This window comes from Haemaphysalis longicornis, unplaced genomic scaffold, assembly GCF_048455015.1.
Source record: "Haemaphysalis longicornis isolate Haplotype H1 unplaced genomic scaffold, Haemaphysalis longicornis Haplotype H1 scaffold_4, whole genome shotgun sequence".
In the NCBI taxonomy this organism is placed as follows: domain Eukaryota; kingdom Metazoa; phylum Arthropoda; class Arachnida; order Ixodida; family Ixodidae; genus Haemaphysalis; species Haemaphysalis longicornis.
The window spans coordinates 104,542,568-104,558,114 of record NW_027526361.1 but is presented as its reverse complement, the minus strand read 5'-3'; the positions used below and the strand labels follow the sequence as shown (position 1 = coordinate 104,558,114).

Genomic DNA, 15,547 nt, shown 5'->3' with positions numbered 1-15,547 from the left:
TTGCTATATTGTTTAAGCAGAGGATGGGGAGGAGGAGGAAATACTTTTTGTGGAGAATTCTGAACGGCCTGAACAAACTATCACAATTAGCCGTTTATACGACTCTAACATTACACACAAGATACAAGCCGAAACTAAACGAAATCTCCGTAAAGACAACCGCAGCTCCACAGCAGATTTCCAACTGTGTGAACTGCGCTTACTTTGTCATAAGCTAATAACGTTTGGAATCCGTTTTTAATCAGTGACAACACCAACCGAGCTGAAGAAGGGCAACCGAAAAAGTAACTGTAGTGTGGTTGGGCGAACAGAGGAAACAATAACACAAACACGGTTCTGTTGTGGAGCGCCGTTGTATACGCTGGCTACTGACCTGAATTGGCGCTGTAAATAACCTTCCCTTGTGTCAGCTTGATCGTGGCTCATATTGAGTGGGAAAACACAGGGGTTTGAGAATTTAAAAAGATGTTTAATTAACTGAAAGAACTGGGATTACATATGTAGACGGAGGAGCACTCAAAGAAGACGTCTGACGCGCTGCTCGGGCGTGGGACGACTCCCTTGGGCGAACAGCACACACACGCACCACGCGAGAGTCCAAAGCTCGCACCATACACGCTCGGTGGTGTAAACATCCGGCCGCGGTCGCTGCGGCGGTGGTGGTTTCGAGCGCTTCGTGATCCGAGCCCGGTCCCCTCGGCAGGCCGCCGGTGTCTGCTTTCGTTTTCGCCTCTCGGCGCAAGCATTCTCGGCGCGATAATTATCAGATGCTTCGGAGACGGCTGACTTGCTGAGAATGGGACTTCGCAACGATGTCTGTTCCATCAATTTCTTTCACGGCGCACACGCGCGCGGGAACGTACAATCTCTAACTTCTCGCGCACGCGAGGCCGACAGTAGTAGCTCAGCCCCGTAATTGTCCGGAAATCGCACAGAAGCACTTGAGACACGGGGAAACTATTTGCCAGAACAGTTTTGAAGCACGAGACACCTTTCAAAAACAATCGCAGAATCGCACAAACAAACAACCCAGAGGTGCCGAATCTATGAACGCACGCCGGCCGTCTGGCTGTCACCGACCCGGAGTTAGCTCAAGCTTCCGCGGGGCGGCGCTGGGTGTACTTTATTCGTCGCGCCCTCTGAGCAGTGACCGGTGCCTATAATCAGCCGAAGCGCAATGTTTAGCCTCCAATTACGCGAACTTCGTTTAAAACCTTGAGTTGCGTTTGTTGTTGAAAAGCTGCGTACCCATATTTTTCCCATCATCGTGTGCGGCGTAAGGACACGAAGCCCTCGAAAAATGGGGAGGGTGAGGGAAGAGGGGGGGGGGGGATCAAGCCTTTCAGCGCCCACTTTGTTGGCGCCTATGCCATCGAGCTAATTTGAAACGAATCATCCGATCTCAGTGTCTCCCTGTTACTGTTATGACGGGGTCTGGGACATTTCGGTGAAGCACGTTTCGGCGCACGGGCTTTCCGATGCACGGACTTCTCGGTTCAAAGGCATTTCGATGCGAAAACATTTTGAAGAACAGATATGGTTACTCGTAGTGTGCTCCTAACGTGCCACGATGGAAGAAGACAACGACGGTAGAAAACGACGACGAAGCGTTTGAGTACGCAAGCAGTGCACGTGCAGTTTTCTGGAAACAGCGGTAATAGAGAGTTTTAGCAGTACGTTCGTTACGTTCGTTCCGTTGCTACCGGGTTTACCGGGACCCGACTGCGCCTGCGCGCGTACGTACCGGGTTCTTTCCGTAGAGTGAGACGGAAAACGTGTTTTAGCACTCCGTAGCGTCGTACCGTTCGTTCCGTGTGACGGCTGATTAGCCGAGTAGTTGCAAAAATCCGCACGCTAAAAATACGTAAATAAACAACGCAGTTTCCCCTAAAGCATTGCAAATCTAAAATAAATCGCGCTCGGCCGGACGCATTGTGAGGCAGGGGCTGCGGTGGCGGCGACGGCACCAGAGCGAGCGCAGGTGACGACATGGTCGCGCGCCGTTCACGTGGAGGAATGGCCTTGGCCTTGCCCGATTGAAGCGCTAGACACATGTACAATTGGTACACGCGATTCGTATGCGACTGATCGTTACGACTGTCACCACGACTAGTCGTACGCGTGAATTTGAGACACATGGCCCGATGCGGGTGTGCGATGCCTCGTCGGCGCCGCTCCGCCCACTGTTTTTGCACCATGGTCAACTACGACGATCGCTGAGCTGAATTTGTAGATTCCGCGGGTTTGTACGCAAGAAATGGATAAAGCAGGCAATCGTGAAGCGTTTTCTGCATCGGAAACAGTCCGCGCACACGCCGGTCGCGCCTGCCAGCTCGGCACACTCAGCGGCTCGAACCGGCGCAGACCACGGTAGCAACCGCTTGTCGCTGTCCTTCCAAATCAATCTGATCACTAAAACGAAGTTCCACCTGCGAGAAAGTAGGTGTTAGTGTGGTGAAAAATTGTGCTAGGGATTGTTCTCGGGGCTTATTTTAAAAGCGGCGATCAGATATATCTGCCGCGATGCAAGCATATGCTGACCGGCCATGGATGCCGCGGCGCGCGGTGCGGCGAGTGGCCGAGAGATGGCGATACCTGCCTCGGAAGCATCGAAACAGGCTACGCAGATGTCTCGGTCACCGGTCGCTCACGGCAGTTGTAGCTCAAATAAAGTTTCACATGCGAGAAAGGGGATGATAGTGAGGTGAAACGTTGTGTTACGGAGTGTCATTCGCAGTTGCACAGATAGCGGCGATCGCCAGGACGCTAAGCCTAGAGTTCTCAACACCCGAGCAAGCCGGTTGCGGGCTCCGGATACGGTAACACCGGTAACACGGAAGCAGAGCGCCGGGATAGACGCCGGCCGCGTACGGAACAAATGGCGCATGCGCAGTCGGGTCCCGGTAAACCCGGTAGCAACGGAACGAACGTAACGAACGTAACGAACGTACTGCTAAAACTCTCTAATAAGACAACGCCAGCGGTGCGCTAGCTGTCTCGAGCAGGTCATGTAAAATATATTTGTTGGTACTAGCCACCTACTTCGGTCTGGTTCTTGTATGCCTTATTTGCTTTGAACGTATTGTTGTATTTTGATTTTGGTAAATCATATGTGGTGAATGACTATTTACTGCACTTACTGAATTTTTTTATTAATGCCGCGTTTCAAAAGTTTATCTTACGATTTGTGTCCATTGTTAGGTTTTTCTTTAACACACTTCAAGCAACACCTATTATAAAGCAGATTTATTTTACTCGTTGCGGCTTATTTCCTATTAAGTTGTGGTTCTTTGGGCAGGGGAGAGATTGCTCTAGATTCACTCAGAAAACATTTTAGAAAACATTAGAAAGAGCAGTTTCTAGCCGTAATATCCCGTAATTTGCGTAATATTCCGTGATTTACTGTGAAATGATATCCTATTATTGCTAGTCGTGAGACTATGTAATTTTCGGAGCCGTTTAACGGGGGAGGAAGAAGGGGGGGGGGGGGGGGATGGACTCCATGTGCGAAGGCATTCCTGGCGAAGGCATGCTTTATCGGCGTTCAGGCGAGAAATTAGGTAATCCTGTTCGCTAATAGTGCTCAAGGCTGCAGGGGTAACTCGCTTGTTTAAAGCATACATGTACGAAAAAAAAAAAACCCTTTTTTGTAGTTATGTGACCACACAGTTATTCCGTACGCACCAGCCGGACTGGTTAAGTTGCCCACAATTCTTTTTTCATCGAAGCATGATATTTCTGACTAGTGAATCGAAACGTGTAAGTTCTAGTTTACAAAAAAAATGCCACTGGTGTTTTTTACAAATTTTCTCCCTACACCACTCGTATTTCATGTTTGGTTATGAAGCGTTCCTTGATCCGGGCATCACGATCAGTCTCGTTCAAAGTCAATCTTGTTCGCGAGTCCTCTTCATTCTGTTCGTTGAGACGACCAGGTAAGGCTGTCTTCACTTTGCGATGTAAAAGGCGAACTTCGCGGCGCTGTCCCCAAGGGCGGGTGGAGAAGTTTCCCGTCGCATTGTGCGACGTTCCTTTGTGTAGCATCCCCCCACGGCTTTTTGTTCATTCAGACAGGTTTCAGCCGCAGACAGCGGCTGCGGAAAGTTGCTTGGAGATCCACTGCCTTCTCGCCCCATATGAGAGGGAAAGAAAAAAGGGCAAGGGCTCAAGGGGTCTTTTCTCGCAACTGCCGACCCCGTGCGCACCCAGCTCCAGTCGTTACACCGGATCGTTTACCTGGAACTTCTCCGTGGTCTGTCCAACCGAGACCCATTTATCGCTGGATATTCAAAACGAAGCGCCAGAGGCGGCGTTTGGGCAATGTAAGCGACATACAAGGAAGGTGTGCAGGAGCAACTCGTGAGTATTTTCTTGCTTATAGGCCCGTGCACACTTGCGACGAACAACGCGATTTCTGTCGCGGCGACAAATTGGCCGAGACCGAACGACAAAACGGATCGCCGGGCGGCAAAAGTTTCCGAAATCGCGTCTTATCGTCGCAAGTGTGAACGGGCCTTTGAACTATATAGTAGGCAGTATTGATGGAAGAATCGATGTTACGGGTACGTTGCATGGAAACGATTTTTGTTCGTTGCATGGAAACGATTTTTGCGCGCTTTGTGCAAAGCAAAGTGAATTCGGATAACTAACCTCGCCCACACTCGAATGATCTTCACTTCAGCCGGGCAAGTGAGGTAGCGGCTTGGGCACGCGAAACAAAATAATGTGCGTGTCACGTTAGTTCGCTGTGCGAAATTTTGAAAAAAAAAAGCATTACATTTGCCCCTAATTGCCTGGCGATGCGATAATTATGTTGGGAACGCCGGGGTTCCTTAACGTGAAAAAAAAAAAAAAAAAAAGGGGGGGGGGGGGTGCAGCCAGTGCAGCTACTTCGGAATGTAGTCGATACAAATGCAAACGAACAGGTCAGAATGCACCCCTTGGTAGCTTATTTTGCCGCTGGTTAACTTAGACGGTATGACGTCAGACTTCTGGGATATATTGTTAAAAGCGGCAAACCTGAGCCTTTTGTCGTAGCTTTCTTCGCTGGCGAGTAAGCAACCAGACAACCTGCGTGACTATATAGCCAACTTTGTTAGAAAGAGGCACTTTGAGGGCTGAAGGTGTCACAGAGGGTGGGAAAAAGTGCGCTGTTCGAGTACATGCGTTCGTTTGCGACTTACATTTTTGAAATGCATTAAAGCAGCATAGCGCGTTCTTGAGTTGTGAGAAATGCACCCCAAAAGGCTGGTAAATAGCAGCTGGTAAAGAGTCGAAGTCACTTTCATTGCAGGCTATGGTTTTCAAGATACCCTCAAACCGGGAAAGCCGCGGAGTTCATCGACGATGAGTGCCAATCCCGAGACCATAGAAACTGGTAAGTAAATATTGTGTAAATGGCTAGCGGGTTTAGCGAATCAAAATGGAAAAGCGAATTCAATCGATAACGCACAGCACAACAGGAGCTGGAATGACCAGGGCAGGTGCCACTTATAAGCCGATAAAGATCCGAAGGGGGGAATTGGGGTTAAGAGGTGTGGGAGGTACTTGGTCATGCTAGCGATCACCCACTCCCTCTAAAGGGAACCGTTCCGCCCAAAAGAGGTCACTCTGGATACAGAATTTTGCCTACTGCGCGTACTTTATCAGAAGTTTGGAACCAACACGCTTTCATTGGGGCCGCATTGATCATGCACAGCCGTCGTTCGCCGAAATAAAACCGACATGCTTCGAGCAAAAAGGCTAGTTCTAGTACTGTTCATCGTTGGTGCGGTTTCGAACAGCTTGAATCAAAGGCTTTTACAGCCGTGGTTCCAGGCGCTCTTCCCAACTTTTGAAAAATCCTGTAAATGCTCAGCAGTGATGAATAACAGGGTGCGTTTCATATGACGAGGTAACAACGCCGAGCGTGAAAAAACAAAAACCATGGTTAAAGTGAACGCTAAAAAATTTAGTGGCTGCAATGATACGCATGGCTTTGACTGAAAAACAGAACCTTCCTGCATTCGTGCAAATAAAAAAAAAAAAGAAGAATGCCCGGGTTGTAAAATGCTCAAATTCTTCCTCCTTTCTTCCCCTAGCCTGTTCCAAGCATGTATTAAACGTGTCACACAACTCTTTTCAGTGCTGAGAAAGACTAGGATCGAAGTTGTTCGTTTATGAGTTCCCACTTTGGTTCCCTTTATTACGTAAGTAAACTTGGACCATTATACACATTCGTGTTTAATGGGTGTTTCTTTTGTGTGAACCATCTGTAATACCTCTGTAGCACTTTGTGTTCTTTTTTAGGTGAAAGATCTGCCGGACTGGAGGAGCAAACGTCGCTTCTACAAGCAAGCGAATTTTCAGATGGGTTGTTTCGATTGAGGTAGCGGTCATCTATATACAGTTGGACAGGAAGAAAAGAAGAAAACGGTCCGAGAGGTTAGTATCCGTTCCCGAGTAGTATTTGGCGAGTGTAGAAAATTTCTGAGAGCGTATTTTGATTTGTTTTAGTAGTTCAATTTATGAACTGCTATGCAGCCCATAACTAGTCGCGCCCTATGCTTTCCAGCTGCTGCTGGTGTGACGCAGGTCACAGTCGATAGCGGGCCACATCATTGGTGACTGGATCCACTTTGCGAATATTGGGCTTACAGGAACCCACAAGGTAAGCAATATACTAATATTCTCAAAATGTAATAGTGCATTTATATTTAAATGATTTTCATCCTAATCTCTGCCTAATAAAAATACATGAACCATGCAGAAGACACGACACTCCGCTAGCGAGCGACTTTGACGAACATTCTTTAACCTGTATAGGTTACTGACTCGGGAGATTCAAGTTGGGAGTCAGGTGACCCAAAATTTTGTGCGCTTGCTTTCTTCTGGTCATATGGTTAGCACGAGTTGCTGCGTAGCTGCTTGTTCAGTTACTCTCCTTTTAGTGCATGTGCGTGTGTGTGCGTGTGTGCGCTCGTTAACTAAACAAATCCTTAGGCGGCGACTACTTTTTCGCGCAAAAACCGCCTACTGCCGCAGCGTACTGAAGTAGGAATTGTTTGCTTTTTCCACACAGACGCAGCCAGCCCCTGGATGGAGCCTCCTCTCCTGCACAGCAGCAGCAATGGAATGTAAATAAAAAAAAAATGTTGTAACCATGCAAAAATAAAATAAAATTTTATTTGAAATTTCACTTTTCCTTGTTATTTTGAAAATGCTTTAAAATATATCGTAACCGGCAAACGTGGATAACAGAAACAATGCTCCACGATACACATTCCACACGTTTGGCAAAACGTCACTGTAACGTTCCTGGTCCACATTCTGAAAAGGTTTTGCAACGTTAAAAGATTGTTTCAAGCATGTTTTCTGCAACGTTAAGTAAATGTAAATCCAACATAATTACTATGTTGTCGAAATGCTTCCTCACAGTTCCAATAATGTTTGACGAAACGTTACTGTAACGTTTTTTAGTTGTTCTTAAAATGTTTTTGTAGGGTGCTTCTGCAACGTTAGGTAAACGTAACTCCAAAAGTATTTATATGTTGTAGAAATGCTTTCTTACTGTTCGCATAACGTTTGGCGCAATGTGATGTAACGTTTTACATTGTTTTTAAACGTTTTTTGAACGTTATTAGCTTGTTCGCTGCAGCGTTAGGGAAATGTAACACTAACATTAATAATATGTTGTAAAAATGTTTTGTGGACGTTTAAATAATGTTTGACAAAACATTACTGTAACGTTTTTGATAACATTAGTTAAACATTTCAAAAAAATGACATTAAGAACATTGCTCTAACGTTAGCACCAAACAAAAAAAAATACGTTCTTCTAATGTTTTGGTGCTACTTGGGCACACGCCTACGCTCCCGTTTAAATCCACAACTTTTGACACGCACCGTGTGAAATACTTAAAGAATCATTTTAATCATGCACGTGTACGCCAGCAGATGTCGTTGTAGATCCCCAGCTGAAACATGCGACATATTGTAGAATTGGACAGAAGGGTTAGTAAAAGAATGTTGGAATGTTGGTGGGAAAAGAGCAGAGAACAAACAATTCCTGGGAAGGCATGCGAACAGTAAGTCTAGCACAAAAATTCCATAAAGTTTTCTTTTTTTTTTTTTTTTTTGGGGGGGGGGAGCGAGGTGATTGTACAGGCGTAACGACTAAGGTCGCTGTGCAACGCCACTCTGTTACGAAGGGGAAGCCGATAAGCATCATCATCATCTTCGTCATCGTAGTCGTCGAAAAACCATTGGAGGCCCATTTGGACCTCCAGTATTTTTTTTTTGTTTTGTTTTTGCTGCGTCGTGTAACCTTGAGGTTACCGTCCATAAATTTTATTTGAAAGTGTTTCTTGTTGGGAATTTTGTTGCACTGTTCAGGCTGAGTAGACGATGTTTTCTCCTCGTAATTCTTCATTCGTTTTCTCGTCAAGTTTGTGCGCGACTTTCGGGTGACTCTCCCGCACAGCACTATACGTACCACCGGCAACTTTTTTTTTCCAAGTTAATCTCTGTGCATCGGTTCAAACAATGTTGCTATAATGTCTTACTACTTCTACCACGGCTACTACCAGCCTGCTACTGTTGTCTTAATTATTGTAGCACCCCCTCCCTAAATGCAGCATCTTTCATTATTAACCTTTTTTCCCACCTCACGAGGCTGCTTGCACGGTATAATTAATTAGGCCGCTCTTTCCGCGGCAAAGAACTCCGCCACAAGTCGACACCTTTGAGGCACGTCGACACCTTTGAAGAACTCCGCCACAGGCTTCCATCCTGGAAGACCCCCCGACCTCCAGTGGCGGCACTGGGGACCCCACCACCGCTCATTTCTTGCCTTCCTCCGTCACACGAGTGCCCCCCCCCTCCCCCCCCTCTATCTGTAAATGCATCATTTTTATTCCAACGGGCATTGTACCGCAAATAAAAAAAATCCAACCCATGTCCCCTCAGGTGGTTCTTACTACGGCGTCGATCCGACACAGCTACCTTCTTCGTTACTGTGACTTGCGGCATATATGAAAACTGGTGTAAAGAAGGCAAATGTAAAGGAGGCGCCAAGCTTAGACGTGGTAAAAAGCGCACAAGACGGGGACAGAAGAAGAGACCGTGACACGGGGCGAGCGCAAGTCCCACCGGCTCAAAAATTGTGCGGGAAGCTATAGTTCACTCCACGAGCTACGTGCAGCACTGTGGAGGCTACATTGTTGTCAACAGTCCGCCCACTGAGGGCGCCTAACTTACCGTGAAGGGAAGCGACAATTTTGCGCCCTGAGTTGGCGGACTGTTGACAACAATGTAGCCTCCACAGTTCTGCTCGTAGCTTGTGGAACGAACTATAGGTGTGGCACCCAAGTTCTTTTTCCGGCGCCAGGCAAGCTTGCACGTATGTGCAAAACCATGAACAAAGAAGCTGGAAAGGCTGGCTGCACAACTAAGCACACCACACACTTCGTAGATTTAAAGTAGGTGTGGTCAGGATTCCACTAGATTGTGGAAAATGCTACGTCGGACAGACCGGACGCTGCATTAATGAACGATTGAGAGAGCATCGCGCAGCCGTAAATTCATTGGCGGGGGGAGGACATATGGCAGATCACTGCCGGCGGTGCTCTTGCACGCCTGACTTTCAGGGAATACGCGTCCTGCGCAGCTTTAGGACGCAACTGCAAAGAGAGATCTTCGAGGAGTTCTGTATTTTCAAGGAAAATGACGAATGCGCGAGCACACCGTCTCTGGCTTTGCACACGAAATAAAAAGTCTATCTACAGCTTCAATCACATTCTCCGTGAAAGTTGCGCGCCTTCTGTATCTTCTTTAGCGTTTCTGCGCATTTATATGCATGTTGCCTTTCGTGTCAATAAAGCCTCAGTTGATGACCAGCGTTCGTCCCGTGTCAACATGTCTCTTCTTCTGTCGCGGTCTAGTGCGCTTTTTACCATGTCGAAGTCGTATCACCAACTAGCCCAAATTTCTGCGTTGAAGAGGCGGCAAAGTAAGGGAAGTAGGGGAGATATGAAAATCAAAGATAGTAAAGAAGGCAAGGAGACTAGTATGGGCCGGTTTCAAATCCAGATGCCTGTATCACCTGTCATGCATTCAGCGGTCGTAATCAGATGGTTATATATGCAGGCAGACCACAGCCTCTGTGCGCATTGCCTCATCAAACGAACCATAAGAAGCAATTAACGCTAAATCGATGCCATCTCTGAAGGGCACCTCCCCTAGCTGCCACGAGCCGGCGAAGCGCTCCTCGTCAATGCCGCCTACCCCATGCACATTACCCAAAAAACGGCTCTCACCCAACTTTCCTTCTAAATGTACGTTTTGCAGCACGCTCAGAAATCCTGCCCTAAAAGGTGCACCTCTCGGTATTGCTCCTTCTGTTCACAAGTGGCTAAGGCGTTGCGCTGCTGAGCACGAGGTCGCGGGTTCGATTCCCGGCTGCGGCGGCCGCTTTTCTGATGGAGGCGAAAAGCAAAAACGCCCGTGTGTACGAGATTTCGGCGCACGTTAAAGATCCCCAGGTGGTCAAAATTAATCCGGAGCCCTCCACTACGGCGCGCCTCATCGCCTGCGTTGCGTCGGCGCGTTAAACCCTACAATCCATCCTTCTGTTCACAAGATCGCTCAGAACTCGCTACCCATTTCAACGCTTCCATAACAACGCCAGTATATAGGCTATAACTACAAAGACAAATGTCTTGGTTGCGCGTGATATAATTTTTTTTTCTTCAAACGTGGCCTCGCGTAGTCAGTGTGGCTTGAGTCGAATCTGGTCCGTGCGAAGCTGCCACGTCCCCTAAGATGATGCTGCATTCCCCTCCCTTACGCATGTCTCATCAGATCATATTGTGGGGTTTAACGCGCCGAAGATACACTCGGGCTATGAGGCGTGCCGTGGTGGAGAGCTCCGGATTAATTTCGACCACCCGGGGATCTTTAAAGGGGCCATGCAGACAAAACACAAGTTGGTTCATCCGAAAGACTGACCCGTTAAAATTACACTGACACCACTTTTAACGTAAACTTCGATAAAATAAGCTAATTAGGAAAGAAGTGAATGGCCATGCGAATCACTAGCTCATTTCCCGCACTATACCTATGGCGTCATATGCACGGCCGTGCAATTGGCTGAGGCCGAGAAAAGCAAACGCAAGTTAGGCAGGGCTTATAATCTGGCCGAATGAGCTGTTTGCACTTAAATGGAATGCATATTCATTTTACAACAGTAATAATGGTGGGGTGAAACAATGGAAGTTACGAAAGTACACGTCAACATAGAAATACCAGTGCGTACTGCTGTTGGTATCGCGCGCCGTATGCTTGTGATAGCTGCACAGCAGTGCGGCGCTTTGGGGTAGTCTCAGACGACACTGGCCGATTGGCGTGAGCGACGTTGTCTTACGTGACCCTATTTGTCGAACATACCCCATGTTTTACGAAACGATTACTATCTACCGTAACAAAAACAACCCAGGTTCAAATACGGTCAAAAAGCAAATGCGGTGCAGAGCAGCAAGGTGGCGCCTAGGAGGAAGGAGTAATCAAGACCCCGCATCCAGCGGCAGGCTGAACAGCTCACTAGAAGTTTCCTTGAAGACCCGTACATGTGACGTCATGATATACGTCACAAAATACACGATTTTGCGGGGGAATCAGAATTTTAACTTAAAGGGGCCCTAAATAGGCTTCCGAAGGTCGCCATTTCAATCGCACAATCGCTAGAGTACCCCTTCGCGACAACGTATACCAAATATTATACCTCTGCGTAAAGCAGGGGCGCACAAACACGCAAAAAAGATTTCACTTTTTCACCTGGCTCACCAACCGTACCTTGCCGCCAAACTTCCGCGCTCTGACGCAGTTTTTTCTGGCTCTGACGCGCCTCTATGACGCACGAGACATTGCCCAGTACGGCGCCGCTATTGGTGGATTTATCAAATGATGCCGCCGATCACCGCTGGATATCATGTACGAAGGAGATAATTAAATAAGCCAGCTTTGTCGAAATAATGTGGTACAGTCGCATAAATAAACTTTTAGGCGACAACTATCAAAATCTTGGAAGATAATACTTTTTTTTTTTTTTTTCTGTGAGCTGTTGCGCACTTCCGGAAACAGAACACCTCGTAGGTGAGCTTCACCTGAGTGCGTGCGTGCTGTCCGCCTCCACGTGCTTCGGAGCCCGCAACTTGCTCGTTCAACTGCCTGCGCGTCCCTGAAATAATGAGCGGAACAAACAGGCAACGTAACCGTGTGCAGTCGTCGGCTGCAAAGCCGTCGACTGGCTTGCGGTAAAAACAAGGCACCGCGTACCACGAGATGAACCGCACGCTCAGTTTGGCTGCAGCGCATCGGTCTCCGACCACCGGACAAGCGGAAAGCGTTGCTTGTTTGTGGGCAACATTTCGCTCCGGACGACTACTTCCGCAGCCCAATGATGGTGGAACAAATGGGGTTCGCAGAAAGGCCCGTACTGCGGCCCCAAGCGACACCGACTCTCCATCTTCCGAATGCAGCGGTAAGTATACAAGGCGATGCTTTGATTTTTATTTAAGTAAAAAGATCGGTGCACCAGCGCAGTCCGTGCACCGGACGCTGTGATCTGGTCGCATGTCTCCCGTCTCTGCACAGTCGTTAACATTTCGACGTTCACAGTTCACATTCGTGTGCGGACCGTTACTCCGCTAAACAAGGATGTTACACCTGCTGTCAGAACGCTGGCCATAGCAGGCAAGATAAAAACAAAATTGAGAAAAATATGCACTACGGAAATTGAACACGGACAGCTCAAGTCATGGCAACCAAACGACATTGGCTCGTATTGTAGGCCAGAGTGCATGATCTTGACGTACGAGCCCACTAATCATAGCATGGCACATTAGATTGTCGAGCGCAGCATAAATAATAACTTACAGCCACATTTATTCGTGTCAGTTTCGACTTCGGTGAAGCGAACGCCGAGGCAGCATTTGACATCACTGTTCTCGTCGCACTACAACCGATGCTAGTCTGAGCTGTCTGGGCGCGAGCGCGCGCGCTCTAGAATGGCCCAACGGGCCGTAGTCACACGTGACGTCAGTACCAAAAACTGTGACGTCATGCACAAGGCGTAAAAACGCGCGCCATGGCAACAGCACCACGGCGGCGCGGCCGCTTCGATAAGTCACGGGAGCCCTGACGTCAGCCGTATTGGTCGAAGCGCAGATGACGTCATGAGCTTGCTTGATGGCGCGAATGAGCTTTCTCGTGCGCGCAAGGATTGAAACTGATTTAAAATATGTTATAGAGAACGGCTACGAGAGGGTATCTCCATATACAAATGGAGGTTTTTACATAGTTACCTGATCTTTGAAATTTAGTGTCAGTACTCCTTTCAATTGATTAATTTCTCAGTGACTAAAGCATCACTTGCTGCCGGAAAAGCGCTGGGGGCACTACAAAACACAAAATTAATCTTTCGAATAAAACAAACTTGCATTTTTTGTCTGCATGGCCCCTTTAACGTTCGCCGAAATCTCGAACACACGGACGTTTTTTCTTTCTTTTCGCCTCCACCAGAAAAGCAGCCGTAATCGTATCCGCGTTCTTTGGCTCAGCAGCACAACGCCTAGTCACTGAGCCACCGCGGTGGGCCTTCCTTATCAATAAAAGTATTGCAGGGAAAGCTCGCGAATTCTAAGTTCAGTAATTCCAATTTATGGATAATTCGAACTGTGCGTTTCGGTCCGGCCAAGCTCCCATAGAAGACTATGTAAAGGAAAGTTTGTTAATTCGAACGTGAGTGGCGCCCGCTACGGATAATTCTAACTATGCGCACCTGCGTTGGTGGCGTAAAGCCTGCAGGGTACACGGCCACAGAAACACTCCCGCTGTCTACCCCTTGCTACGCTGCGTCGTCTCCGGAACGTGCGGCAAAGCAGGCAGAGAAGGTAAAATTGGGCACAACCAATTAAAGCCCGCATGGCGGACGCTTTCGGAGACGTCTTCTTTGCGGACTACGTCGGTGAGAGCGCGAGTGCAGTGCTTTGTGCTGCGCCGGCAGATCGGGTCATCATTTCTTATGTCCGAAACGCAAAACCTCTCGCTGCCAGTGACGACGAAGAGGAGGAGGGCGCAGCACCAGTGCGGCCGTATACGCTTGAATGTCGGGGTAGAATGTAATACCACCCGTCTCTTGTTCAGTTTCGAAAAAGGCGAAAAGGAGGCCTTTGCCCTATCCGCTACTTAGAGCAAAAAGTTCTTGTCGTCCCCTTATAGGGCAGAAGGCAAGCGGCAATTACAGAATTTTTCAATTGACATGTCGTACTACTTGTCTATCACTGTATACTGTTGTTACTCCTTCACTTTTGTTAGTTTGAAATTTCATTAATTCGAAGTTAGAACTGAGACGGCGCACCGTTGCGGTTCGAATTGAAAGGACACTGAAGGCAACCTGCAAGTCCGTGTCAAATGAAAGTCTCGCCTTCCCGTATCCCTTTTAGCGTTGATCCGGTGCTGAAAGATGCCTTAATTGCTGAGAAATCGCAAATAAAACGGGACGCCAGCCGCGGCTGCTGCAGCAGCCACTCTTTGCCTCATGATAAGCCGGAAGCAGGCGAGGCAGCGGTGAAAATACAACGCTAGTGACGCTACCACGCACTAAGCGGTTAGTTCACTTTCATACAAATCATGCTTACCAGAACTCACACGTCCTTTGCAGCTCCGGACCAGTAAGCAAAATGTTCTGTCATAGGACCTGTGATCAGCATTGACGCTTTGTTGAAGAAAAACATATTGTCGTTTTGAGGCCACGGGAATGTTGGCGTCGAACCAACCGCTCATGCGTAGCTCACACGTTTGTTTCAAAAGAGGTACCGCCGCCCAATGATCATGATCATATGATTGTCATGATCATTGTGGCCAGGAACCCGTTGTAAAGGGTGGACACTGAAGTGCCAAGCCGGGTAAAAAAATAAAAAAAGCATATAAAAGAGAAAAAAGGAGATTGAATGGCTCTGCACTGTCGCCACCAACGAGAAGACTGAAGGCAACAGTTGTCCTGCAGCCATGTGCATATGGTTGTGCACAAGGCTACAAGTATGGACAAGTAGAGCCATCCAGCGGCAGCCAGGAAAGACGTTACTCACGCTAGACGCCTTAACCTCTTCTGCAGAAGTGGCGGTACCAGTCTTCCTGTTTTCGCTATTTTCTACTAAATCTTAAAAAAAAAAAATGGCGCAACTTTCACTAGTGGTGCAAGATTGGAGAAACAGTAGAGCTGGCGGCCCCTCTCCCTTTTTCGGAGACCCGGCTGTTGCACCTCACATGGGTTTCCGAACTTGTCGCTGAAAGTTCTCCATGACTGGCAGACCCGAACAGTTTCGTCCGCAGGCTTTCACAAATCTCCCAAAGTGGCGCTAGCACGCGCCAGAACCCGCTGCAACCGGCTTCACAAACTCGACGTCTGTAGCGCGAACTTGGCGTCTGTACTCCCCCTTCAGGTGCGAATGCACGTGAACTGGTGAGAAGAACAGCACGCGAGAGATCACGCCGCGAATGCAATCGCATA

General features: G+C 48.0%; 1 long non-coding RNA gene across 1 annotated transcript; it reads left to right on the top strand.

Moving 5' to 3' along the window:
- The first annotated feature begins 4,284 nt into the window (after positions 1–4,284).
- Positions 4,285–7,293, top strand: LOC144179225 (uncharacterized). Its single transcript, XR_013324186.1, has 4 exons — positions 4,285–5,377; positions 6,125–6,188; positions 6,289–6,649; positions 7,061–7,293. It is a non-coding gene; the product is annotated as an uncharacterized LOC144179225 (long non-coding RNA).
- The last annotated feature ends 8,254 nt before the right edge of the window (positions 7,294–15,547 follow it).